At 37.6% G+C, this 27,525-nt stretch overlaps 1 protein-coding gene and 1 long non-coding RNA gene across 5 annotated transcripts in view; one reads left to right on the top strand and one right to left on the bottom strand.

Moving 5' to 3' along the window:
- Positions 1-1,010: 1,010 nt before the first annotated feature.
- On the bottom strand, positions 1,011-7,025 carry LOC127495842 (uncharacterized). 2 transcript variants are annotated; one of them, XR_007925195.1, is made up of 4 exons: positions 6,860-7,025; positions 4,676-4,952; positions 1,991-2,077; positions 1,011-1,886 (listed from the first exon to the last, which is right to left on the bottom strand). It is a non-coding gene; the product is annotated as an uncharacterized LOC127495842 (long non-coding RNA). The 2 variants fall into 2 exon arrangements; XR_007925194.1 differs by having other exon boundaries at positions 1,011-2,077.
- Positions 7,026-15,615: 8,590 nt separating this feature from the next.
- Positions 15,616-27,525, top strand: part of robo1 (roundabout, axon guidance receptor, homolog 1 (Drosophila)) — a 341,340-nt gene continuing 329,430 nt past the window's right edge. For 2 of the 3 annotated variants that reach the window (XM_051861497.1, XM_051861494.1), the window contains exon 1: positions 15,618-15,849. The gene's annotated coding sequence lies outside the window, so the exon portion shown is untranslated. Of the gene's footprint in view, positions 15,850-27,525 lie in introns of all 3 variants that reach the window. The other variant, XM_051861495.1, reaches the window with a different exon arrangement.

The following is a 27,525-nucleotide window of genomic DNA, read 5'->3' as shown; positions in this document are numbered from 1 at the left end:
TTACAATAGGGTCCTCACACCATCGGTGCTCGGGCCCTAACAAGTGCTTCACACACATGTAACATGGACGATACCCAACAATGGCATACAGAAACAAGGGAACTTAAATATGAGGTGATTAATGACACACAGCTGACAGTGATGACTCAAATCAAAAACTATGACAACAAACTAGTGGTGGGAAATAGTGCAAGCGGGAAAACAAATTTCAAACTGAGTAAAACTGTGACAGTACACACCCTCCCGGAAAGGCATGACTTTGTACCGGCAGAAGAATGGAGTCCAGGAGAGGGATCGAACGAAAAGTCCAGGGTGGTGCAGGTGGTGTGATCCAACGGGTGGCCTTGAACAGGGGCAGGTTGATGGTACACCAGTGCACAACCAAGGCTGTGCTCCTCAGTGGTGTCGCTGGAGGGAGGAGCCATGGAGGAAGACAGCCGGATGACGTCATGGAGGTGATGTCGACGTAGGAGATGGAGCCCACCACGTAGCCAGAGAGCCGATAAAGTGACAGGACACTGATGACCTTGGCGACCGCAACAGAGCCGCAACGACGACCCCCCGAGGTTGAAGCAGGGATCCGGAGGGCAGAGGTTGAGCTGGAACGACCGAGGTGGAGCTTGAGGGAGGGCGGAGCTAGCTGCTGCCAAAGGGGTGGAGGGCCGGAGAGCAGCGAACGGCCCGTAAGTCCGTGGCAAAGGTGGTGCGATGTCCGACCCAGATGGAGTCGACGTACCGAGGGAGCCCGGCAAGGCCGAATGCCAGATGGTCACTGCAGACATCAAGGGTGGAAGGAGCGCAGGTGTAGGAGGGCAACAAGACTCCTACAAGAGCTTCACACACACGTAGACAGAGTGGAAGACCACCAAGGAGGAGGAGACAGAGCGGAAGACCAGCAGGGCAGAGCAGACAGAGCAGAAGACCACCAAGGTGCAGCAGACAGGGTTAGGAGACCACCAAGGCAGAGCAGAGAGCAGAAGACCACCAGGGTGGAGCAGACAGAGCAGAAGACTACCAGGGTGGAGCCGAAAGGATGATGGTCCCAAGTGGAGCAAAAGCGAGGAGACAAGATAAAGCCGACTGGTTGACGGCCAAGGTGGAGCTTTGGGCTTGAAGGCCCAAGGCAGAGCCAGACCTTGCACCACAGGAGGCTCGAGACATTGTAACATCAATATGCTGAGGAGTCTTCTGACTCTGAAGAACTGGACGGCTTACTTGGAGGAGGAAGGACTGGGAGGCTGGGCGGGACCATCTGAGATGGAGACTTGGCGCTGTGTGAAACTATTTTTATATTACATTTTAGAACTGTTATCAAGTTTAAAAAAATAAATAAATAAATAAGACAAAAAATATTTAAAATGCTACAAAAATTATTTAAAAAAAAAAAAGTATAGATAAAAGTTCAGTGGTGACAATCTTGACAATGATGACAATATAACAATTTCAGGGACAAATTGTACTTGTCAATTCAATGATCTATTTTTGGTTCAGTTTGAGATTGTTCAATGCCTCTTCCTATAAAAGCAATTTGTCACATTATGTAATGTTACATTATTTATTGATTTTTCTGAAACATATAACATGTATTTAACAAGCCAGCTTTTTAAAATCCCCCACTTCTGATGTGTTATTTTTTTTTCATTGTTACATGCTGTATATGTGTTAGATATTTGTTAAGGTCCCCACAGAGTGTTGATAATAGCCTCATAAATTATCACTAACGGTCTCCATCTTCAACCATTATGATGTCATAAGGCTGTGAGTAATGGGAGGTAAGAGAGGCCGGACGCTCTATCACGGAAGATAACACGACACAGATGACGGACACTTGCGAATAAAGTGCCAGTGCCACTCTAAGACCACTTCGCCCACTGTGATTGTGTTCTCTGTTCATCATGGCAGAAGAAGATAGAGAGGGAACCAATCAATAGCCATTTCACATCTGCACCCTTGATGCAATCTTAATCAAAGGGCAGAACCTCTCTTTCACCTGTCATTCCTTCACTGACATCAGACCATCCTCTCACACGGTCTGGTCCGTCTGTTGCCATGGTTGTGAGTGTGCTTGCGGCTACTGCTGCAAAAATACAAACTGGTATTATTACACAGACTAAAACACAATCAATAATGTTAACTGCTAATGTCTTTTCATGTTTATGCACAGTGCGGCTTGAGAGGGGTAAATACCAACAAATAATACAATGCATGAGATGAATATCTGAAATTGTTTCAGGCTTAAAGGGACAGTGAAAATACAGTTATCATCTACTCTTATAGTGTCATTTTAACATCACATTTGTGTTTTTATTGTTCTGTTAAACACAAACTCTGTTATTTAACAGATTATCCAGGCTGAATATCATACATGCTTCAGCGTGTTCAAACATGCTGTGCTTGCAATATATGCAAGAACCAATAAAGCAAACAAATCATTCTAAGCAAAGCAAACAGATCTCACTCTAAATGCTCATTGGCTGTGCCTTATTTGAGCTAATTTATATTTACACATTAAAAATATAGAGGCAAAAAATTAATGTGGATATGCTGCTTAGAATATTTGGTCTTGGAAGAATTTCATAAGCAATGATCAATTGCGTATTGAAATCTCAGTCAACCGAAGAAGTTGGTAACTCTGCACATCTGAGCCCATAAGACTGCTGGAACTCTAGAGGGGATGAGAGATTTGAAGTCTTTTTCTCAAAGATACGTCTGAGAAGCAACTTTAGCAAAAGAATAATTTTATTGCAACAGCTGAAATATTAAAAAAGATCTTATTTGTGACTTTTCTTTCATAGAGAGGCAAACAGATGAATGACTGAGCAGACAGATAAACAGAACAAAAAAATGAACAAAACAATAATAGATAGATGAAAGGACAGACAGAATAAATAGGAAGGGAAGGATACATAGAACAAATGAACGATCGATCGATCGATAGATGATAGATAGATAGTCCAACCAACAGATAGACAGGCAGACAGATAGATAGACAGATAGATAGACAGACACACAGACCAACCGTCAGAAAGATAGACAGACAATAGATAAATAGATCGATGATAGATAGATAGATAGTCCAACCGACAGACAGATAGATAGACAGATAGATAGACACACAGTCCAACCGTCAGATAGACAGACAGACAGACGAACGATAGATAGATAGATAGATAGATAGATAGATAGATAGTCCAACCGACAGACAGACAGATAGACACACAGACCAACCGTCAGAAAGATAGACAGACAGACAGACAGACGATAGATAGATAGATAGACTGACAGAAAGACAGATAAATAGAAAGACAGACAGACAGATAGATAGATAGATAGATAGATAGATAGACCAACCGTTAGAAAGATAGACTGACAGAAAGACAGATAAATAGACAGACAGACAGACAGACAGACAGACAGACAGACAGATAGATAGATAGATAGATAGACCAACCGTTAGAAAGACAGACAGACAGACAGATCGATAGATAGATAGATAATTAGATCAACCGTTAGAAAGATAGACTGACAGAAAGACAGATAAATAGACAGACAGACAGACAGACAGATATATAGATAGATAGATAGATAGACCAACCGTCAGAAAGATAGACAGACAGACAGACAGACAGACAGACAGATAGACAGATAGACAGATAGATAGTCCAACAGACAGACAGACAGACAGATAGTCCAACTGTCAGAAAGATAGACAGACAGACAGACAGATAATTAGACAGACAGACAGTACAACTGACAGACAGACAGACAGACAGACAGATATAGATAGATACACACACACACACACACACACACACACACACAGACCAACCGTAAAAGAAGGATGGACAAACAGACAGACAGATCGATAGACAGTCCAACTGACAGACAGATAGATAGATAGATAGATAGATAGATAGATAGATAGATAGATAGATGGACTATCTATCTATCTATCTATCTATCTATCTAACAGACAGACAGATAGACAGACACACACACACACACACACACACACACACACACACACAGACCAACCGTCAGAAAGATAGACAGACAGACAGACAGACAGATAGATATATAGATAATAGATAGATAGATAGTCCAACTCACAGACAGACAGACAGATAGATAGATAGATAGATAGATAGATAGATAGATAGATAGATAGACAGACAGACACACACACACAGACCAACTGTCAGAAAGACAGACAGACAGACAGACAGACAGATAGACAGATAGATAGATAGTCCAACCGACAAACAGACAGACAGACATCTAGATAGATAGATTTTTTTTTTTTTTTTGGTGTGGCATAGCCAACACATAGCCTGATTTTAATTGACCCTTAATAAATTTTGTAATCAGCATAGTGACATAAAAGCCTGCAGTGGAGAGGCTGCCCTCGACCCGACCCCAGCTCACCCCGAACTTAATCAAACGTATATTAGCACACACAGGCTCTCCAAAATCAACAGCGGAGACTTCTCCTTTGATTCTCTAACATTGTTAGATGGGAGACAGAGTAAGCCGTTGACTCATGTTGGGAGAGGCAGTTCTGCAGCGTTGTGAGCGAATCAATCCAGGCTCTTCAAAGAACTGCATTAGCTTTGAGCTTCTCCACTGCACAATGAAAGCAATTCAGGAACGCTGGTGTTAAAGGAAACCGGCTCACCTGGGACCAAGCACACAGGAGTCCGCCGTCCCCATTTCCCCGGCTAATAGCTTTTGGTATTGGAAGTTAATTCTGTGTTGGAATGAAATTATAAAGCATGTCAAAACAAATTAACGTCCAGCGGTGAGCAGGTGCTTTTGTTGACAGGCAGAGGGAATTTGTAATCTAGTGTAGAAGCCCTCAAATGCATTAGTATTGTGGTCCCCTGAATGACGCTAATACTCTGGTTTGTCCTCTTCCTGTCCTCTGTGTGTACATGTGGATGTGGTTCTTTGACCTGAAGAACAAACACACAGACAAGGACCATTACTCAGTATCCATGCAGGTCTAAAGGCATCTTTACACAGTGCAGCCTTTAACTTTGCTGTTAATGTCATGACAGACTGTAAATGTAGTAATTCATGGTTGAATATTTTTTTATTTATAATTTCATGTTTCTATATTAATAATTTTTATTATATATATATATATATATATTTCATTTGTGCGTAAATGCATTTCTGTGTCGAAGCAGTCTGTGTAAATAATACAGCATTTTTAATCATATCCATTCTTGAGTAGTCAGACTTTTGACATGCAGCATAAAGTCTGGTCCTCATTGCAGTTTATTCTGGGTTTAGTCTTCCTCTGCTGAAGGACTGGCATAACAGCTTGCAGCTATTGATTAAGCCTGTGGGACAGCAAGAACAGATTAAGGCTTAAGGTTTTCCATTCAGTGAGCCAGACCTTCCAATGGCTCCTGTCTAATATAGATTTATTATTTGCAATAAGAAATGAGCTGGTGCTTCCTTTCCTGATGAAAAGTGATTCAGCTACTTAAAGAAACAGTTTACCTAAAAGGAAAATGTTGTCATTATTTACAGTGACACAAATCAGTGGCACAGACAGACAGACAGATAGATAGATAGATAGATAGATAGATAGATAGATAGATAGATAGATAGATAGACAGATTCATAGACAGACAGACAGACAGATTCATAGACAGACAGACAGACAGATTCATAGACAGACAGACAGATAGATAGACAGACAGACAGATTCAGACAGACAGACAGACAGACAGATAGATAGATAGATAGACAGACAGATAGAGAACAAAGAATGAATGCTAGAATGACAGACAGACAGACAGACAGACAGACAGACAGACAGACAGATAGATAGATAGACAGACAGATAGATAGATAGACAGACAGATAGACAGATAGAGAACAAAGAATGAATGCTAGAATGACAGAACGTTAGATTGATAGAAATTTAGAATGACAGACAGATAGACAGATAGATAGATAGATAGATAGATAGATAGATAGATAGATAGATAGATAGACAGATTCATAGACAGACAGACTCATAGACAGACAGACAGACAGACAGACAGATAGATAGAGAGATAGACAGACAGATTCATAGACAGACAGACAGACAGACAGATAGACAGATAGATAGATAGATAGATAGATAGATAGATAGATAGATAGATAGATAGATAGATAGATAGATAGATAGAGAACAAAGAATGAATGCTAGAATGACAGACAGAACGTTAGATTGATAGAAATTTAGAATGACAGACAGACAGACAGACAGATAGATAGATAGATAGATAGATAGATAGATAGATAGATAGATAGATAGATAGATAGACAGATTCATAGACAGACAGACAGACAGACAGACAGACAGACAGATAGATAGATAGATAGATAGATAGATAGATAGATAGATAGATAGATAGATTCATAGATAGATAGACAGACAGACAGAGAGACAGATAGACAGATAGACAGATAGATAGATAGATAGATAGATAGATAGAGAACAAAGAATGAATGCTAGAATGACAGACAGAACGTTAGATTGATAGAAATTTAGAATGACAGACAGACAGACAGACAGACAGACAGATAGATAGATAGATAGATAGATAGATAGATAGATAGATAGATAGATAGATAGATAGATAGATAGATAGACAGACAGACAGATTCATAGACAGACAGACAGACAGAGAGACAGATAGATAGATAGATAGATAGATAGATAGATAGATAGATAGATGATAAAGTCATGAGGGCTTGAGGATGTGGGCGAGAGAGAGTACTAGGCTGCTTTTGAAGGAAGTATCCAAACTCTTCAAGGATCCAGAGGGCTAAAGATGCTCTTGCGCTCATTACTCACCAATAATCTACTCTGGCTCCCTGATGAAGGTCAGAACAAGTCCTCTCCTCCGTATCATATCCTCCGTGTCGGAGTCTGCAGCTTCCTGTGCATACTAAACACAGCCTCACTTAAAGAGGGGGTACAGAGGGGGGGTGGGGTCATGAGGTCACCATTTGCTCTTTAATTATGCCAACAAAAAAGGCTGATGGTGGAAGGTAAATATAGTCTAATGAAGCTTGGCAGACAGGAAGTAACTATCAGCCTGATGGAATCCGCTCTTTGTGGCTCATCACTGTTGGATGAATTTAAGAGGACTAATGAGGATGTTTAAGGGAGAGAATAATCAGGGACGGTTGGTAATGAACTGATAGCAAAGTGAATAAGGAAACTTTTTTAATACAAGTTTTGTTTCTTTTAACTTTCATTTTTGTCCAAAAAGAGAAATAATGTCTGCATCTGATATACATGTAGTTACAGTAGCATCCAAAAGTCTGAGAACACCAGTGAAATGCTGCTATTTCGCATTTTTCTTAATATTTTTCGTGTTATTTTCCAATTGTTCCAATGTTCCAAAACATCTTGTGCTTTGAAGGAAGAAAATCTGGTCCAATATTTTCCACAAGTTGTACAGTAAATTTTTTTTTAAAAAGGTGTACAATATAAGTAAATTTTCTCCTTTTCTCCTTTATTATTTATTTATCCGCATGTAATTTTACATCTTATGTCAATTTGATTGTGAATCCCAATTTTCTATGCAGTCTCAGCCTTTGATTCCTACTGAATATAAGCTGGAATACATTTGCCTGCTCACTCCAGACAATATATCATGGCACATCTCAGGGGTCAGAGTTCAAACACACAGTAAAGAGACAAAGCATTTACACATGTTATCATTCAACTAACATTCACTCAAACTCAATACAGGACAAGAAATTGTTTTAAGGGATAATCTAACCAAAACTGAATATTCTGAATATATAACTCACCCTCACATCAACCTGAATGACTTTTTTTTCACACATGGATCACAAAATAAGTAACAATTTTAGCCTAAAGGAATTTTCTCGGTTCATTACAAGTTCAGTTCGAGCATTTAATGTTGACCACCACAAACATCATGTTCTTAAAAAAGAAAAAGAAAAAGAGCTGTAAACAACAACAATGTATTATTAAAAAAAAACTATACAGATTGTTTCCTAAAGAAATATAGTTGCAACATTAGCGCAATAATATACTGTACAGTTCAAATGATGTGTGGTCAGTGCTGGGTAGATTACTTACAAATTGTAGTCCGATACTGTAACTGATTATAAATTACATGACAAAAATTGTAGTCAGTAACGTAATCCATTACATTTTAGGTAATATAATCTGACTACTTTTTGATTACTTTTAGATTACTTTTGACCTAACTCCTTTATCACATTGTTCTAAATAATTTTGTGCCATACTGATATAAAAATACATAGGGCTTTTCACACTTAAAACACTTAACCCTGGGTCATTCTAAACCCCAGATAAACAGAATCCTGGGTTATCCTGCCTCACGTTTCACACTGCTCATAACTCACCCGGGGTTAACAATTACAGTTTTTTTCAATTGCTAACATACTTTTGTCCAATCTGTAGTCACATTTTCAAAACTCTAAACACAATTAGCACAAAATCCGTCTGCTGTGACCATACCATTAACACCATTCATGTCATTTTCACACAAAATGCAGTCAATTAACACGTTTCTAAAATGCTTAAATTTTATTTTCACACAAGCTTACCCAATATCAAAATCATGGATCTTTCTGATCTTATTTGCAAATGCTTAAACACAGCATGTCAGAAATGAAGACCTAATGTTCCAATCTTTAAATATAGTATAAAACCTCCACATCTGCAACAACAGCAGCTCAAAAGTATTGAAAAAATTGTATTAAAAATATTGAAACAATTGATAAGCATTTTTAGGTACAGATCACTGAAATATTGAGAAATAGCTGATTCCAATCTCAGTCAGTTGTTGAAGTTCCTTCCATTACTTGGACATACACAGTAAAAAAGGGACTTTTGGTTTTGTTTAATGTGGATGCTGAACAACTCAGAGAAGCAGAGAGAGAAACAATGGGCAAGGGAGAGGAAGAGTTGAAGGAGAAGAGGAGTAGTTGGATCAGGACAAGGGAGAAGAAGAGGTAGGGGAGAGGAGTAAGAATGTGTGCTGGATTGTGCATCTCTATGTTTTTCCCCTTACACATGTAGAACCTATGAAAGCTTATTTCTGCTATGCATAGAAAATACAAAAGGTAATTGTGAGTTTTTATCTCACAATACTGACTCTTTTCTCTCAATTCCTAGTTTATAGCTCACAATTCAGAGGGAAAAAAAGTTGCAATTGCAAGAAAAAAAGTCTCAGTTACCTTTTATACTATTTTTTTTATTTTTTATTCTGTGGTGGTGGAAAAAAGCTTCCATAGTAACCAAAGGCCATGTATGTTGGATTTGTTGTTGATCAAGGGCAGCAATTTTATGTTTTCATTTCAGTAAAAGCTTCATGTAAAGCTTTTACTACAACAATTTCATATACAACTGTTTCATATATGCAGAATATGCAGTCTGCGTAGGGCACTAAGGGGGCACCATCCCACCCTCTATGGGCACCATCAACACCCCACCCCACTCCCATTTCAACAGAGGTGGCAACTGAAGTTCTGCATAGGAGACACATTTGACCAGTGGCTGCTCTGAGCAATTCTGTTACTTTCTTCTTCTTTTTTTCTACTGTACACTCTATAAAGTATTGACTCATTCACTTTTAGATATGTTGCCAAGAATGCACACATTCAACACTCACTCAACCAAAAATGTAGAATGGCTTACATGTAAGCATTCTATTTTTACTGCAGTAAAAGGAAATTTAATTATAAAAACAATAGATTTCATATTGTCTGCAGGTAGAACTGAAACATGACAGCTAATTCAGTTTTCGTAATGCCATCAACTGTTAGTATTTTGACAGTCATTGCGCAATGATTGACTATATGTTCACGTTGGATAGAAAACTAGTGCTAGTGTTTTGACAGAATGACTCGATTTTGAATTGTGTTTGATAGAGTCAGTATATGTAGAAAAAGGTTTTCAGCATTTTGAAATGTAGAGTTTGTGTTTATTTAACAAAATACGGTCCTAAGTAACTAGCTCCAGCTCAGCAGCAGCACTTGACCAGCTTAAACCAGCTCATGACCAGCTAAGGACCAGCATAAACCAGCTCAAACCAGCTAAGGACCAGCATAAACCAGCTCAAACCAGCTTCCATGCTTCAAAACATACCTAACCAGCATATGCTGTTTTTTTCAACAGGGTTAACTAATTGGCTAATTGTGTGATGTAGGTGTGTTGCTGATTTAAGAGTTTAGAAAAAGTACTTTTAAGTTTTGGTAAATGCTTGTTAGCAATTGTAAAAAACTGCAATCCTGGGTATTCATAAGCTGACGTTTCACATTGTACATTCCTAAACCCTGGGTTAACGTTCTTATTTGCATATTCATGGCATCAGTGTCATTGATTGGATGAACGCAGCATGCAACCCGTTTACATAAAATCCTCTTATTGCCGACTCTATATCGAGTTTATACTGAATGGACATTTCGGACTATAAAGGTAAGACGGTCTCTTCACTAAAATTGTTGTGGTTTCTGTCAGCATTTGACTTTTCCCTTTCAAATGCTGAATTTCATGTTTAATGCCCAGTGTTTCTGTTACTGTCCAAATCACGCAAATATGAAGTATGTGATTGGTTGTCTGTTGCTATCTGTAACATTCTAACACATTCTTGGCACCGCAATGTGAGGTTAAAACCTCAAAAAGTGGTGCTAACCTTGCTCCGAAGCATGGTTTCATAACCCCGGGTAAAACCCTAACCCTAACCTGCTTCTAAATTCAAGTGTGAAACATTCCTTTACCCGAGGTTAAAAGCTGTGTTTAGAATGACGATAACCCGGGGTTTAGCACAGTGTGAAAAGCGCAATAATAAAGTAGTAACTGTAGTCTGATTACGAGTATTTTAAAACGTAATATAATTAAATTACAAATACTTAATTTTTGGTATCCGATTACATAATCCAGATTACATGTAATCAGTTACTATCCAGCACAATGTGTGGTCATACGTCAACAGTTGTCTCATTAGTATTGCTTCCAAGAAGATGTAAGTTGAAAGAACGCTAACAGTAGAGGACAGAATTCAGTCAAATGCAGTAAAATTGTATCTAGGATGGATCAAAATTCTCACGAGAGAGAGGAGCCATTACGGTGCTAGTGTGTGAGGTGCTTTTGACTGATCCATTAAGGTTTGAACTCACACCATGATGTGAGATTTAATGAGACCGTCTGCATGTCAGAGTCTGGGCCTTCCAGCAATAGCACCTAGGCGGAGATTAAAAAGGAAATACAAAGCACTAGAGGCAGAGAAGTTCACAATCGAGATGCAAATTCAACTGGAACGTCTGAATCGAAAAGCACAACCTCCAAATATCCAAAGTCTGTCATCTAACTCTCAAGCGGTTCCACATTTGTCTAAGATTTTCCTGTCTTAAAATCAGATCTGACAATATTTCCATTTAATTCCACAGTCTCCATCTCCAGCTGGCAGAAGTGCAGTAAATGAAAGAAAGGCTTCGCATAGTCACTTTACACTTTATCTTCAAAGTGCCATGAGAGCCCAGATGGAAGAGATCTTGTATTTTGATTGAAATCATCTCATCTTGGGCCATCTGTTTGCTTCCAAGCTTCAACCTCCAGCATGTGTTGCCTTATGCTAGAAGGAAACTCAAAAGATTGTTGCAAAATAGTTCAGACTTCATGTTTTGCCAAATTTGAATATTTAAACTGACTCAACAAGGTTACATTTGGGAACTTAAGAATCAAAACACATTGATAGCTTGCGTCCAGGTTGTTGTTGATCAAGAACTTGGGTGTCATCTCCATGGACACTGTGGGATGAAAGCCCATCGAGTCATCTGCAGTGAGAACTTAGCTGTCTCACCCTCTCCCACTAACCAGCTGTCTTACCAACAGCATGAAGCTTCTTTTTTTTTTTTTTTTTGCAATGCAATGCAATGAAGTTTTCAGATGGAAACTTTGTCCCTACAGAAAAGGCCTGGAAATGAGAATTGTGTTCCTGAATAAACTGGGGTATAGCCTGAGCAAATATCAGCAGGGTAACAACATAGCCTTTCTCTCCAAGCAATCCATTTCAATAGCTTAGATCTCTGGTTTTGATAGCTGTAGGAAGCGTTTCAAAGCATCAAGAAAAAACTAACATGGGGCCAACAAATGCGTGTGGAAGTCCATTCTGACTGCTATTGTAATGCCCTTGACCACTGCTTTTACCAACTGCTGTCTCGTACACCTGCCTGCTGCTCTGCCAGTCTGTTTGGCAGATTTTTGAATTGTTTACATGCATGCAAATCAGTTTCTATGCATCCTAAATAACCTTTTGTTCACTCATAATCACATAACTGTCATCTAAAAGCTTGAAGAAACAACTCACTTACAGCACATCAACTTCAAGACTGTTATTTCGTCTGCGATGAGTATCGGAATTATTTATTTACTGGGACTTTTATAGTTTTTCTGGCACTCTTTATTAGGTTCATCAAATTTCTCAGGAGAGTCTCGCTTTGAGAGACACAGTATTATTGATATTCGCACTCATCCATCATTGTGGCTTGACAACGTGAAAACACTGAGACCTTGAAAGTAATTACTCAATAATGTAGTTACAGCTGCCTAATGCGAGGGACTCAAAAGTGAAGCTCAGGGCGCTTCTGATGAAGGTTTTAATCACGGACGAAGGGAGCGGTGCTCGCAGACTGACCTGCCTATGGGGTCGCCAAACATTAGACAGGATGGGGTGTCTCTCTATATTGTCAGATGAGGTGAGTGGCAGCACATTGGAAATGACGGGCGTCCCTCCCAGTCCCTTTGGACGTGACCCCACTCCTACAGCGGTCAGCCCTGGTAAATGTATGGCGTGGGTGGCTGGAGCACAAAGGTCTGTTTAATTCTGTGTGGATCGCTTGGTCCTTCCAATGAATGACAAGTCGGTGTCCCTAAATGCCAAGTTGCTTTAAATGGGTTGACCATATCACAACTTTATGTTGTGGACAAAGACATGTGGAAGTGTGAATGTTTGAATGGAGATGTAAAAAGACTTAATGTTAATAATTTGAAGGATTAGTTCACTTCAGAATTAAAATTTCCTGATAATTTACTCACCCCCATGTCATCCAGGATGTTTATGTCTTTCTTTCTTCAGTCGAAAAGAAATGAAGGTTTTTGTGGAAAACATTCCAGGATTTTTCTCCATATAGTGGACTTCAACAGCTACCAAAATTTCAGCTTCAATACAGCTTCATCTCAGACGAGGAATAAGTGTTTCATCTAGCGAAATGGTCATTTTCTAAAAAAAAAATTAAAAACTATATACTTTTTAACCACAAATGCTCATCATGCACTAGCTCTGTGATGTGATCATCACGTTGGAAAGGTCACGCATGACGTGGGCGAAAGTACCGAGCAAGTGTTTACAAAGTGAATGTGTAGAAGTCAAACATACGGAGCCCCGCTTATGACATGCAAGAAAAAAAATTAAATCGTGTGCACGATTTACAAATTCATTCCCTCGATTTACTAAATCGTGCGCACGATTTACTATTATTTACTATTAATTTACTATTAAGTTAAAACAATGTTGGACGATTTTGAAGTTGAGATGGAGTTTTTCGCCCTACCACGGTACTTCCGCGTGACCTTAACAACGTGATTACGTAATGCGTGGCGCAGTATACAATTTTTTTTTTTTAAGAAAATGACTGATTGTTTCACTACATAAGACCCTTATTCCTCAGCTGGGATCATGCAGAGCCCTTTGAAGCTCCATTTAAACTGCAGTTTGGACATTCAACCTGTTGGTAGCTGTTGAAGTCCACTATATAGAGAAAAATCCTAGAATGTTTTCCTCAAAAATCTTAATTTCTTTTTGACTGAAGAAAGAAAGACATAAACATCTTGGATGACATGGGAGTGAGTAAATTATCAGGAAATTTTAATTTTGATGTGAACTAATCCATTAAATGTCTGTTCATATTGCATGTTTGAGGAGTCACACTTCTAATTTAGGATCTAGATGCCTATGATTAATTCCCCTGCACACCCACCTCAAAAGTGAAAAGTTTGGAAATAAAACAAACTAAACATGCCAAAATAAAGAACACTTGTAACTTGTACTTGAAATGCAATGTGTGTGAAAGACCTTATAATTCAGTATCGAAACTATAGAAATCCCAAATAATAAATCATTTTGATACTCACAACAATTCCAAAGAAGACACGATGCAAAATCACTGTCAAATCTTGAAGCTGATATAGTACAATGATTACTGACACTTATGAGTAACTAACATTCAATGCAAGACTATGGAAAATTTTACATCGCAGGCAATAAACCCACTTGACTGTGGCAAAATACCTGTATTGTAAGGCCTCAAGTTTATTGCTTTTATAATACGACAACAACAGCAATATGATAAAAGACACCAATTTTCAATAAATACTGACATATTATTGACAAAAATATTAGAATAACTGTATAGGGTGTTTATGGTTGCCAAGAAATGTAGCAACTTCTATCAAATTCAACTGACATGAGGTTATGTGCCAATTTTAGCTATTTTACAATGGCTCTGAAAGTCATTGAATCAGAATCTTTTGGGGGGAAAATTACAACTTCAATCCATGGATTACGAGGTCAAACACACAAACAAACAAAAAAATGAATGAATGAATGAAAATAACTTTAACTTCAGCAAAAACACATTATCGCTAGACAGTACATGTTCAATGTTCAATAAACTGTTCCATGTTATTCATAATCAGAATAAACAATCCATCTATTGTGTCATTTAATTTATTAGCCGAACTGTTCGTCGTTTATGGTACTGATGAAACTGTGTAGGCTACTTGTAAATAATCGATGGTCTTGGCCTTACCTTTGTCGCAGCGTAAAAAGAGGAATTACCCGGATGTAAATCTGCCTTCAAGTGCTATCGGAAATTTGATAATTCCCACTTCTGAAGTTGTGATTACGAGCTCATCGCATTCAAGTTTCGAAATGGGAGGGCGTTCATGTGCAATTTTTACCTAAGAAACTTATATTTAGGCTACGATAATTCCGAGAGCACGTGAAGGCAGCAGGCACACGGCGTTAGTTTGTAAACAACATCATATAAGCTGGAGCGGAACGTTTGATTGGACACATATCCGTCTAGTGCAAGATGAGTCATCAGTATTCTTGTTTTCCCTTGAGAGTGAGACTGCGTTTAAAATGCTTATATCTGCTAAAAATTACTTTTGTCAACTATTTGGCATAGGCCTACACTCGCATATTTCCTCAAAGCTGCGAGACATGAACCAAAAACTCTTATTTTGATTATATTGGTGTGTTAAAATCCGAACTATCCTTTTTGTGGTTGTTTTACAGCTTCGAGATTAGAATTTATAACCGAACCTGTCACTGGACTTATTTATAAAACAGTTTGATTGTTCTTGTACATTCAGGCAAATTAATTATAAAAACGGTGGAAGGATGAATAATGCAATGCTCGTAGTGCAATAACTCAAAGTTCAGTGGCGCTGCGGTTCAGCTTTAGGACCCGGGGAGGCAGAGCGCAGTGACAGCGCGTGGACAGATCTGCTTTACCGCACACGCACCTCATCAGCAGCGCGTGAGAGCGCGGCAAAAAGACACTATCCACCGGCACACTCCGGTGCTCGTCTCGCTCTTCTTTCCTGTGTGGCTGAACTGCCATAAACTAGAGCTCACCTTGTTTCCCAGCGCATCTAAATTCCAAGTGCTGACCATCCCTTGGAAAGTTACGCACGGCTCATTGGAGAGATGGAAGAGTAGTTGCACTTCTGTTCTTGGAATTATCAAGCATCGTCTGTGATCAGGAAAGTGGGTAAGATATTCTATATTTCATTATTGCGTTTTAAAGCTTTGTGCATTGAAGCCTCTCAGTCAACCAGCAGAATGTCTTGTATTTTAGGTGTTCGGATCTGATCTTTTTCAAAAGAAGTTTAATGCAATTTGTCCAATTCAGCCTAAAGGGCTTTGTGAATGGACGAACTTTCTATTGGCCATGTATTGCATGCATCAGACAGACATTCTGAGCGGAAAATAATATTTTATAGAAGCTTGTGAAGTGCTGTAATGTGTATTTAAAGTGTATATATATATATATATCAGCCTTAAGAAGGATGCTGATGGTTTCATGCTGCATTCAAGACAGTTCTATGTACAAGTTAATTGAATCGAAAGTAAAGTGTAATTTTGCATGCAATAATATGATCAAGTAACATGTGATATACTCAGAAACAGTTGTGATTCCATTTGAAAGTCTTATTGCATCTGCAGTTAAAGTGAACGACAGACTCTTTGGCCCTGAGATCAGAATTTTGCTTAGACTTGCATTGAGCAGAACGGTGGACTGCTGAAACAGCGTACAATCACACAGCTTATTGGCGATCAGCCGTTTGACCCTCAGGTTCTGTAATTTTTCACATCTTTTCCTCTAAAGACCAATTAAACCCCAAGAGACAGATATTATTGAAGCTTTAGCCCACTTTTTTCACCACAAATTAGGCATGCACTTTTCAGAATAGTGACTGTTATGTATAAATATCTTGTTGTTTGGGCTTTAATACATTTTAATCCATCTCTTTGACACCAACCATGATAAAAATATTTAACATGGGTTTTTTTTTTTTTTTTTTTAATTGGCAGTTATTATACAGTTAGGAGTGTTAACCTGATATATACATATTTAGATTTTTTAAAGCTATTTGCACTCGGATCTTGAGCCCATGAAATTGGGAGCTGACTCTGGTGCTGAAAGCATGCATGAGTTTAACTCATTCAGAGAATTGTTCAATCTTTTAAAGCCTGATTTGAGGTTAAAATCTTGTTTATAATCAGTTCCTATCAAATTACAAGGTAGCAATCTGATACATCAACCTATTTTTGAGCTATTAAAATGGGCTTGGGGTCTGTAAAAGCCCAGACAGAGCATGCAAACAGTCCTCATTGTGTGGAAGTGAGAGCTGTCCCCTGCTGAAAGTTTCAAAGAACAGCCAGGTGTGCTCGGAATACATAAATGTATTTTTAACGGGTAACGTCCTTCATAAATGTATGAAATGGAGAATACCTCCATGAATTAATCATCTCTCTCAACGTGCCGCGTTTGTTTAATCCAGTGATTGTAATATAGTCTTTTGTACTGTGCTGAGCTATGCCCAAGAGAAATCAACCCATTGTGGTTTTTCAATAAAGCTGAAAATATTTCAAATTACAAAAAGCGTGACCCTATACAGTTCATTGTATATTTAATCAAGCCTCAATTAAAATCGATGGTGAGAAGACGTTGAGCTTTGCCTTTTGAGAGTGTTTTCTAATCACAGTGAATGAAAGGCATCTTCATCAAAGATCAACATTCATTTTCTTTGTAAAAGTATGAAACAATTTGTGCTTTCAGAAAAAAAAAAAAAAAATGGAACAGATGCCACCAAAGTGATTGTAAAGCCTCTCATGACATTTGCATGTGTGTGAACCATGCAAGACATATGGTCTCCAAGGTATTTGGGCTGTCAATTTGATCTCATTTAGCGTTGTTATCCAGCCAGGTGCTGTAATTTAAAATTCAGCGTTCCAGCACACTCTTCATTTTATGATAAAGTACTTTTTGGTGCCCTTTTTTGTTGGTGCCTCTCTAGGGGTCCTTTGGCAGCCCAAGTGTGACTATTTTTAAGTCCTATGAATTGTATTACTCATGGGTTTCGATTAAAACTGAATTTGAGGGTTTTGAAGGAAGCAGGTGGACCAGTGGTCTGTAAAATACTCTATTTCTTGCTTGTATCTGGGCTCTTTAGGTGGCTGGACCCATGCGTGACCTCCATAATGTCATGTGATTCACCTCAGTGGGTTCTTCGCTGGCATGCCAGTTTCTAGACAGTGTTGCTCGATAGACAGTTCTGGACCAGAGCCAAAGTCGCTAGATTACCATCTTTTCTTCCATCTCATTTTTTCTCTTTCTACTGTGTGCAAGTCCGCAGGAGGTCTGACAGGAAATGCGTGACGGAACAGACTTTGCTTGGCTGGTGGTGTTTGGAAATATAATTTTGTAATCTGACATACACTACGTGGCCAAAAGGATGTGGACACACCCTTATAATTGAACGATTTCATCTATAGGTCTTTTAATTCTAGATAAATCTTAAGGCGACAGTATATGCAATAGCCACTCTGGTGTAAATTTAATGCCATTTTTCCAAATATTTTGGCAAATACTTTGAGATTATTTTTAATGCATTTTGAGTAAATGTTGTGTAAAATAAGTTAATTCAGCAAGTTTCTGTACAAGCTATCATTGAATTTTATTTTGACCTATAATATTTTTTCTTGTGCTCACCAAGGCTGCATTTTTTAATACAGCAGAACAATAATTTTGTGAAATATTATTACAAATCAAAAGAACTGTTTTTTATTGTAATATATTTTAAAGTGTAATTTATTCTTGTGATCAAAGCTGTATTTTTAACTTCACTAGTCCAGGTTTCAATGTCACATCAGAAATCATTCTAATATGCTGATTTGCTGCTCAAGAAATATTTCTGATTATTATCAATGTTGAAAACAATTGTGCTGCTATTTTGTGGAAACCATAATACTTTTCTTTGTTTCTTTAATTAATAGAAAATTCAAAAGAACAGCCTTTAAAATGCATACAAAATGCATACATTTTTGTAACAGTGTAAAAGTCTTTACAAAAGTCTGTAACTTTACATAAATTGAATGTATCTTTGCAGAATAAAAGTATTAAATTCTTTTAAAAGCTGACAAACTTTTGAATGCCCTGCTGTCATGATCACTATTGGCCATTGAAAACTGCATTTCAGTCATGACAACTCTCGGGATAGTTTATAAAACATTTTATTAATGTAAATGGAATGTACATATAGGTTTAGTCTTGGTGGACTAGAGCTATGCTGCTGCTGCAGAGAAAGTGCGACTTGTTTCTGCTATATACTCAGAACAAAAAATGAATGAAAAATGCAGCTGCTACCCCCTGTAGCAAATCTAGGCAGGTGGTGCTGGGGAGGCGGAGGGCTAGAATAAGAATTTACATAACAAGCAGAGTTAGCGTTTTCATTGGGATCATAGACTTTTAAAAAGATGGATGACGCACCTTCACTCTCTACCATTGTAGAAAAGTGAAGCCGCCAGTGTCCAAATATGGCGCTGACATCTTGGAACCCGAGTCAGTAGTGAGCATGAAGTGGATCTGCGGTATCAGGACCCCACATACACTCCCGCAGAATCAGTTAGTACAGCTTACTGCAGAACAGCTCATTATGTTGGTGTGAAATAAACAGTTATTGAAATTAAACCCAAACTTATTTAAAAAAACGAACACTTGAATTTACATCAGCGTGATAAATACTACCTAAAATGACAGAAACCATCTTTGGAAAAAAATTATTTGAAGTGTAATTTGATTGTTTAGTTTGTCTCACGTCCCATTCGCTTACATGGAGAGGGCGGGGTTTATGAGCTATACTGCATCCAGCCACCTGGGGGCGATTGAAACATTTTGGCTTCACTTTTCAGGACTTGTGCGGCACACTTGATTTGGATGTGATTGTAATCAATTAGCTGTAGAATTTACATTAAAACAACCAATCAGAATGCGAATAGAGTTTCATGGCTGAACTATCAGTCAACCACTATATAAACAGAACCTAATGTTGAAATGGTCACATGTAGCATCATGGACCTTTTTAAGGACATGTTGATTTAAGCTTATTTGATAGCCAAAGAAGTTGTAACATTGCTGAAAAAGTTCTGTATTGATTCTATGTATGATCATAAAGGTTGAAACAGATGAAAACGTTCTGATGTAAGACGTGTGTCCAAATTACAATGTTTTGAGGAAGCTAACACAATTATTCCACGCCATTTACTCGTAAGCTTGTGACACAGGAGTCAAAAATCAGAATCGTCTTTATTGTGAAAAGTCAAATTGGACAGATGTTCAAGTGAAAAACCAAGTGGATGCAGATTTTGAAGTTAATTTCGGGCAAATTATATCACATGTAGATGTGTTTATGGTAGCAATACACATAAAAAGCACAAAAATGTTGTTGCATGTGGTATTGGAAAAGGTATTCAGGCCATTTTACTGCAATTTTTTGCATTTCATGTGAAAAAGTGACTAATTATAGATAATTGTATGCCTTCAACTTTGTTTTTCTATAAAGAAACAATTTAGTCATTGCATACACATATTCTTTGCACAAAACAAAATTAATCTCTGATGGATGAAAACTGCCAATTTTACGTTAATCTCACGTCCATAGAATGTGGTTTATTGCCATAAGTAGCTGGTTTGGGGATCAGGGGGTGAAAAGCAAGATGTGGTTTTTAAGCGAAGGAGTGTGAACATGAATTGTATCATGATTCAACACCTGTCTGCGCTTGCATCCACACCCACACGGCCTCCATGCCCCTTGCCACTTCCGATCCATTTCTGTTGCCCTTTTCTTGGATAAACGCGTGCAATCCAGAGAGGAACGCAACTCCAGCCCTCACGGCAAATCTGAAGCTTATCACTGAAATTGGATTTTAGCCTGCGTGCTGCAGCCAATGGGGACGTGCTGATATGGTCTGGCCCTGGACCGTGGGGGTTAAATATCGTACAGTGTCTAAGGATGTAGAATTGGAAATGGAAATTTTGCAGTTCCACAAAAGTGGTGCGCACTGTATGGTCTGTTCTCAGGAAATGACTGGTTATCAGCGGACTTATCGTTGAACAACTGCAGACCTGAATAGCCTATGGCTGTTAATAAATCTCTCTCTCTCTCTCTCTGCTCTTCACTCGCTTTCTGTCTTTGGGGAATTGTGAAGATGGATTATTTGTTGCACATGTGGATGTGATCAGATGTCCTCTGGGTAGGTTTGCTTGAATTGTTTCCTGTCTTGTAGTGCTGTCCGCAGGAAGCCCTGTGTGTGTGACAGATGTCAGAGACCTGGTTCCGTGACCCTTGTGTAAGTGTGTAATCTGGTGGGAAGACCTGACAGATCGTAGCCCTCACCCTGACGAAGAGAAGAGCCACAAGACCTTAAACAAGCAAACACAATGTTACCTCAGAATGTTCACTGAGAGAAATGGCCAGGTAGTTAAATAGTTAAATAATACATGACTACACATTCTCCTACTTTAGGCAGAATTTGCTGTCCCTGAACCTAACTACTTCACCAGAAATCATTTTAATACGCTGATTTGATGATCAAGAAACAATTCTTATCATTATCAATGTTGAAAAAAGTTGTGCTTCTTAAAGTCCCCCTGTAGTCAATAATTTTATCCCTTAAAATACATCTTTGATCACCAAAATTACATATTTAAACACTTTTTCCTGTGAAAAAAATTTCTTCATGCCTTTAAAATAGCTTGAATATGCTAATTACTCCCACCTCCACTCACTCGCACAAGCTCAGAGATCCACTCGGTCAACTTACTGAGGTAAACGCTGCACAGTGGTATCGATTTTTACAATGTTGGAAACATAATAATGGTAATTAATATGATTAGCTTTTTGCTTTTGCTACGTTATCAAACAGCTAATAATGTGTTGCTAATGTTACACAAACCATGTTCCCGTTCTTCATCTCAGAGTCAGACAGCTGTCTTCTAACAATCAGTATCCTTAGAAATGCTTTGAACAACTTAGAACGTCAGTGGAGAAAGGCATATAGTTCATCATATCCATAGCATCGTAATACACCATCTATATTGCTAAATCTACCCGGTTTTTTATATCAACAGAAAACTATACTCCCTTGCGCGGTCAGTTAATAATATGCTAAACAAGGTAGTTTGTGACGCCAGAAACACCAGCGATTTCAAACCACATTTCTGAAACGTCTTTGGTTCACTGGAGATTTAAAGAGAAAATACTCAGCAATGGTGTTGACTTATGCATTCACACATGGTTTGTCTTAAAAAATATTAAAAACACCACATAGACATATAAACAACATTAAAAACTTGATTTTCACCACAGGGTGTCTTTAATATTTTTTTGTGGAAACCATAATAATGTAATTTAATAATAATAATTTTTGATGAATAAAAAGTTCAAAAGAACAGCATTTTATTTGAAATATAACTGGCATTTTGACCAATTTAATGCATCCTTGCTGAATAAACAATTTCTTTAAAAACAAATCTTACTGATCCCAAACTTTTGAATGATAGTGTAGATCTTTTCCATCCAGATGGTTCATAGAGAATGCATAGAGAAGGCTAAAAAAAATTATAAAGCATTTTTTCTCTGCAATTCCTGACTTAAGTAGAGTTTATTACACTGTAAAAAGTAATACGCTCTATCTACTTAATAAAATTGTAGCAACAGATTACACACAATATTATTAATTAAATTCAACATATAAGAATTGAGTTAGAATAAATCAAATTAATTACTTAAAAGTCAACCATTTAAAATGTGTAAAATTAGCAAACACCATTACGAAAACCACAAACTGACATAAAAAGCAAAGAGTCAAACTGTCCAACTAAATGAAACACTGATCACCATTATGGTGATACTTTCAATAAAATCAACATTTAAATCTCTGTTAATTCTTGTTTCTCTTTCCTTCAGTAATTCTGCTCGTTATCATCAGGTGTCTTCAATGCTATAAATAAAAAATAAAGTTCTTAATTCATCTTTGACGTCTGTCTGTTATTCAGATATTTTTGTTTAAATTTCACTTAAATTTGAAATGGTTGACATTTAAGCAATTCATTTGATTATTTTAACTCAATTCTATTGTTGAATTTAATTAATAATGTTGCTTGCAATCTGTTGCCAAAATTTTGCAGATAGAGTAGATATAGCGTATTACTTTTTACAGTGTAATGATGTCTGGTCACGAGACACATGAGAACCAATGATGATTAACATTAATAAAGTCAAACAGCTCTTATTACATTTGTAGTCCATTTCAGAGCTTTGGCGGAGAGGAACATCATGAGAAAATAGAGATTTAAATCACAGAAAGCTATTATTTGAAACCAAAAGACTTGGACTTTAGTCATATGACCCACTTCTATGGTGCATTTTTGGATTATTTTCTCCTTTTTTGAGCTTTTTAAGCAAAGTCATGGGTTTCGATTCCCAGTAAATGTATATAAAATGCATACGTTGAAAGCCCATTGCATTAATGTACATTTTGGCAGACAGTCACTATGAACTGTTATTGTATAGAAAAGAGCTTTCTATACAATGAAAAATAGCAGCTTACATGTTTGGAATGACTTTGGGGAAATAAATAATGACAGAATTGTAATTATTGGGTGAATTATTCCTTTACCTCAATGCTAACCATCGTAGAAATTAACATTTTTGAATGTCACATTATGAAATGCAATGCAATTAGTTGGAAATATACACAAATGAATAATTAATTAATTCAGGAATTAATTTAACAAATGCTCATTATGTCTGTAATAGTTCATAAACGATCTCCAACACATATCGTTTGAATTCTCTAGGCTGACATATCTTCGTCATTATCTGCTGACATATCTTCGTATTATTGTAGCCTTTGGCGAGCCTACAGCATCACTGTGAGGGATGTGACTGCAAAGTCATCACACTAAGCATTGTGAATATCATAACAGCATCAGCGGACACCCTACAAACACTAACGATTCCGAAAAAGAAGTCCCCGTTTTTTCATTTGTATCCTCAGCCGTGTGGTGTTTCATAATTTAGCAGGTTTTAATGTCATAAAACAGCTTGGGGCTCAGCGGGGGGTTAGGGAGGTAATTGGGGTGTTTTTCATCTTCACTGGTTCTTAAATGTGCTTTTTAAGTCAGGACTTTCCTGTGGCCCATGTGAAGTACAGCCAGCGCTTCTCATGTCAGTCTCTGGAGGGGGAGGCAGGTGGGAAAAGAGGGGGTCTTTTCAGGGGGTCACTTCAGTAGGTGCTTTTCTCTTTCTACAGTCAGGCACAGATTGAAAGAAGCCACTCTGACGTCTCTCATTCTGTCAGGCATTAAAAATGTCAGTTTTACCATAAAAATGGAGATTATTGTAATGCAGTTTTGGTACAGTGAACGGTGCAGTTACGGATTAGTTGTGAATGATGATGTTTAATGTTGTGAATGTGCTTATAATTGCAAATTTCTATAGTTTTCTCAACTGTTTTTTTGCTCTTTCTGTAAAATTAGAGTAGTTTTAAAGGGGTCATGACATGTTTGTTTTATTATTTTAATATGTTCCTTGAGTGAGTTCCTCACTTATAATGTTAATAACGTTTTTTTTTTTTGCCCCAGAAAGCAAATATATATGCGGAAAAATTATTATTTTCAACCTTCATTCTGACCCTCTGTCTGAGATAATCAGTTTTTAAGGGGCGGCTCCTTTAAGGCTTGTCAGTAAACGGCCACTGTTATGATTGGCTATCGTCATTGCATACGTAACAGTATCAACGGCCACTCGCTATTGCACGTGAGTAAGGGTTTTTAAAACATTGTCAGATTCAATACAGTTGACTGCAAAGTTTCTTTAACTCTCCATTATACTGTGCCTTGCTAACAAAACAAAATGCTCCGAACAAACATAATCCTCTGACACAATCCAGGATGCCATTAAAATAAACTATCAGCTTTTTTCCAATGCTGGGATTCTTCTGAAGTCTGTACAGAGATGCAATAGAGCTGTTTAAACAAGCAAACGTTCTTTCGCTCTTCCATTTGTCCTGTTGTCGGCAGACTCAAGCGTGTGGATTATGTCAGAAAGTGAATGAGCATCTGTATACTGTATCCAGTGTAGACAGCGTCAGTGATTATAATGGGTTTTAACGCGACATATCCGGTGTAGGCAAATGTCAGCCGTTAAGCGACTGGATGCCAGTGGACGGCGCCTATGTTGCGATGATGTAAAACTTTTTGTTGATGTCTTGCTCTGGAGGCAGTCATGTGCAAATGTAGCCTATGTGTCCATGTGATGTCACAGGTCACCCAATATCAAAATGAGCTGTTTTTGGAGCTTTATTAAATAAATACTTTGCTTATGATGAGGAGGATTTTTTTTACCCATTTTTGTAAATTAACCCTTTCACACTTAAGTTTAAAATATTCTGGCTGACCCTCCAATGTGAGTTTTTCAAGGCAACCGTTATTTAGAACTTTATTGATTCTATGGTGACGCGTCATTGTTTATCATGTGACACACCGCAGCCACAATAGCACGGTATGACTGATGGTCTGCTTTTATTTCATTTTTCCTTTTTTTATTCAAAATTAGGGATGCACCGATGTATCGGCCGATTTTTGCTCAATTTACAACCATCGGCATATCGGCTGTAGGAGGAAAAAGGCCGATATAACAAACCGATGGTTTATTAATTAACTGCGTGAAGGCACTGAGCTGTATAATGACTGTTGCGTAATCCTAGCGCTGCTGTCTGCGCTTTAATATTAATCAAATAACAAAAAATCACACACTATTCTTGACTAAATAACTTCTGTAACTTTCATAAGTGTAGCAGACCCCATCCGAATGATGACCAAACCTTTACTGATGTTTTATTAGGATTATTGCGTCCGTTTTCACTCCAAACAAATCACCACAAAAGCTAAACATTACAGAGCACAAGAGGTGCGCATTAAACTCTCTCCGTTGCATTATCATCAACACACAGCGAATTACTCAAAACACTTATTACAACTAACAGTTAACAAATACATACAGATTTTTATGCCTTTTCGGGGGATGCTTAATAAACGGACAAACTTTAAATCTGCAAAATAACTCTCTGAAGAGCGCGCTCTCCTCAGACCGTAGACGAGAACACCCGTCAAAATAAGAGTCCCGCCTTAGTAAAGGAGATAGTGCAGATCTAATACATATTTAAACTTACAAAAAATATTAAAATGTACACAAAAACAAATTAGAAGATTAATCACAATAAAGTCTGTTACAATAAAGAAGGATTAATATGTATATAATTTATACAGTGAAGAATATGCAGGTTTTTTTTTTTTTTTTTTTTTTTTACATTTGTTTACTTTATTTCTGAAAACTATTAAACCTACCTAAAAAGCACTGTTTATTTCATATGTATCTTTGTTCTGTTGTTTTTATGTAGGCTTGCTGAATGTTAAATGGATCCAATCAATGTTCATTAGAAATTATTTGATGATGCAGCAATAAACCTGCTAGTATATTTTAATGCAGGTGTTTTTGAACTTTGCTTATTTAAAACATGATCAAAATATGTTTTGATGACAACATTTCAAATAAGAGAGGAAGTGACAAATATCGGTATCAGCCAATAATTGTTTGTTAATATCGGTATCGACCCCAAAAAATCATATCGGTGCATCCCTATTCAAAATATTCACAAACTTGTTAACTATAGCATGAAATATATAATATTCCGATTGTAAAATATGTGCAAGTGGATGTGTTTTGTTGTTTAAACATCTTTATAATGATCGCGTTAGTTGAGCTATATGCGCGATGGGTGCCGCCATGTTAGTTTACACCTCAGTTCAGAGAATTGCATCTGTTGGATTTACAACACGTGAATTCATCCACTTCTCCCAAAATACATGAAAGTAAGTGACCGGTGAACTGGGAGAACAAACTTTAAAGTTACTTACACAATGTGTATCTGATATGAATAAAAAATGTTGTCTAATTATAATGGAAAGTATTATTATTGCTGCTTCCATAGACATCAGTGTATTTTACAAACTGTAAATGTATTGTTTTGTTAGTACTTATGTGTATTTAAATATCTGAAACCTAAAATAAACATTATGTGGTTAAGAACACTTCATATTTGTGATATATGAAAAGCGCTGAGTGTGTCTGTCTCTGGCTCAACGCCAGCCAAAGCGCAAGAGCACATTTGAATTTAGCATTGATCACGTGATGCACTGAACGTTCTAATCACACCGTTATGCTCCAGGGCCAAGCCTAGACTGATCACACCGGTGTGATCGTACGCGTCAAAGGGTTAATGGTGAAGTTCATATTCATAGCACAAACATAGTTTGACAAAAAAGGATTTTTCTCATTGCCACTTCTTGCAGAACAGCTTACATGTTGTTTGTGCTGCTGTGTCATTTCTGAGAACACATTGAGGGCAAACTCCTTTGTGCATGTGTGCGCCGTCTGCAGCGGTTCGTGCTTCACGCCACAACAAGGCTATACAGCATTTCTATCAGGGATTGCATTCAGAGTTGAATTGAGAATGCCTTTTAAATTCCAATTCAGTTCATGAATCTGAGCTGAGATAGCAGAACTGTGTTTAAATGTAAAGATGCAGAATTAAAAAGAATGGAAATTCAACAGTAATTTTTAACTAGAAAAACAAAGTTAGTCAAAACAAACTTTTAATATGGGCTTGATGAAAGCATGTTTGAAACTTTAAAATGGCCTCACGTAGACAGAAATGATGGATGGATGGATGGATGGATGGATGGATGGTTGATTGGTTGATTGGTTGATTGATTGATTGATTTATTGATTGGTCAATTGGTTGATTGATTGGTCGATTG

Source organism: Ctenopharyngodon idella, chromosome 15, assembly GCF_019924925.1.
Source record: "Ctenopharyngodon idella isolate HZGC_01 chromosome 15, HZGC01, whole genome shotgun sequence".
NCBI classification, from domain to species: domain Eukaryota; kingdom Metazoa; phylum Chordata; class Actinopteri; order Cypriniformes; family Xenocyprididae; genus Ctenopharyngodon; species Ctenopharyngodon idella.
Note: the sequence above shows the minus strand (reverse complement) of the source record. Positions and strands in the feature narration are given on the sequence as shown.